We start from the raw sequence: 2,466 nt of genomic DNA on the forward strand, positions 1-2,466 counted from the left end.
CCCCATTACCCCCATTGCCCCCCATTGCCTCCCATTACCCCCCATTGCCCCCATTGCCCCCATTACCCCCCGTTACCCCCCGCTGCCCCCAGGGCTCCCCCTGCTCCCCGCTCTGGACGCTCCGTTTCGCTCTCGAGGCGCTTCTCCGCTTGGCCGCACGCGCGGGGGGGCGCTGTCCCCGCGCCTCCGAGCGCTCGCCGCGCAGCTGCACTTCCTGAGCCGCTGCCCAATCAGCGTGAGCGGGGCGGGGCTACGGGGGGGCTAACGGGGCTCTCTGGTCTCTCTGGTCTCTATGGTCTCTATGGTCTCTATGGGTCTCTATGGGCTCTATGGTCTCTATGGGTCTCTCTGGGTCTCTATGGTCTCTATGGTCTCTATGGGCTCTATGGGTCTCTATGGGTCTCTATGGTCTCTATGGGTCTCTATGGGTCTCTATGGTCTCTATGGTCTCTATGGGGCTCTATGGTCTCTATGGGTCTCTATGGTCTCTATGGGCTCTATGGTCTCTATGGGGCTCTATGGTCTCTATGGGTCTCTATGGGCTCTATGGGCTCTATGGTCTCTATGGGTCTCCATGGTCTCCATGCGCTCTATGGTCCTCTATGGGCTCTATGGTCTCCATGGTCTCTATGGGTCTCTATGGTCTCTATGGGTCTCCATGGTCTCTCTGGTCTCTATGGTCTCTATGGGTCTCTATGGTCTCTATGGTCTCTATGGTCTCTATGGGTCTCTATGGTCTCTATGGTCTCTATGGTCTCTCTGGGTCTCTATGGTCTCTATGGGGCTCTATGGTCTCTATGGTCTCTCTCTATGGTCTCTATGGGTCTCTATGGTCTCTATGGTCTCTCGCTATGGTCTCTATGGTCTCTATGGTTCTCTATGGGCTCTATGGTCTCTCTGGGTCTCTCTGGTCTCTATGGGGCTCTATGGGTCTCTATGGTCTCTCTCTATGGTCTCTATGGGTCTCTATGGTCTCTATGGTCTCTCGCTATGGTCTCTATGGTCTCTATGGTTCTCTATGGGCTCTATGGTCTCTCTGGGTCTCTCTGGTCTCTATGGGGCTCTATGGGTCTCTATGGTCTCTATGGTCTCTCTCTATGGTCTCTATGGTCTCTATGGGTCTCTATGGTCTCTATGGGCTCTATGGGTCTCTATGGTCTCTATGGGGCTCTATGGGTCTCTATGGTCTCTATGGGCTCTATGGTCTCTATGGGTCTCTCTCTATGGTCTCTATGGTCTCTATGGGTCTCTATGGTCTCTATGGTCTCTATGGGCTCTATGGGTCTCTATGGTCTCTATGGTCTCTATGGGGCTCTATGGGTCTCTATGGTCTCTATGGTCTCTCTGGTCTCTCTCTATGGGTCTCTATGGGCTCTATGGTCTCTATGGTCTCTCTGGTCGGTCTCTATGGGTCTCTATGGTCTCTATGGGCTCTATGGGTCTCTATGGTCTCTATGGGGCTCTCTGGGTCTCTATGTCTCTATGGGGCTCTCTGGGTCTCTATGGTCTCTATGGGCTCTATGGTCTCTATGGTCTCTCTGGTCGGTCTCTATGGGTCTCTATGGTCTCTATGGTCTCTATGGGTCTCTATGGTCTCTATGGTCTCTCTGGGTCTCTCTGGGTCTCTATGGGGGCTCTATGGGTCTCTATGGTCTCTCTCTATGGTCTCTATGGGTCTCTATGGTCTCTATGGTCTCTATGGGCTCTATGGGTCTCTATGGTCTCTATGGGGCTCTATGGTCTCTATGGTCTCTCTGGTCGGTCTCTCTGGGTCTCTATGGTCTCTATGGGCTCTATGGGTCTCTATGGTCTCTATGGGGCTCTATGGTCTCTATGGTCTCTCTGGTCTCTCTCTATGGGTCTCTATGGTCTCTATGGTCTCTCTGGTCTCTCTCTATGGGTCTCTATGGGTCTCTATGGTCTCTATGGTCTCTAGGGTCTCTCTGGGTCTCTATGGGCTCTATGGGTCTCTATGGGTCTCTATGGTCTCTATGGGTCTCTATGGGTCTCTATGGTCTCTATGGGTCTCTATGGTCTCTATGGTCTCTATGGTCTCTATGGGTCTCTATGGTCTCTATGGTCTCTATGGTCTCTATGGTCTCTATGGGTCTCTATGGGTCTCTATGGTCTCTATGGGTCTCTATGGTCTCTATGGTCTCTATGGTCTCTATGGGTCTCTATGGTCTCTATGGTCTCTATGGGTCTCTATGGTCTCTATGGTCTCTATGGTCTCTATGGGCTCTATGGTCTCTATGGGTCTCTATGGGTCTCTATGGTCTCTATGGTCTCTATGGTCTCTAGGGTCTCTCTGGGTCTCTATGGGTCCCGCTGACCCCGCCGTTGCCCCCAGGACCCCCAGGGCTGCGCTCGCCTGCGCCCCATGAACGTCTCCCAGCTCCTGGGGGTGCTGGAGCTGCACCTGGGGGGGCTCCGGGAGCGCCCCCCCCCGCCCCACGCCTGCACCCA

This window comes from Psittacula echo (genome assembly GCF_963264785.1).
Source record: "Psittacula echo genome assembly, contig: SCAFFOLD_141, whole genome shotgun sequence".
Lineage (NCBI taxonomy): Eukaryota > Metazoa > Chordata > Aves > Psittaciformes > Psittacidae > Psittacula > Psittacula echo.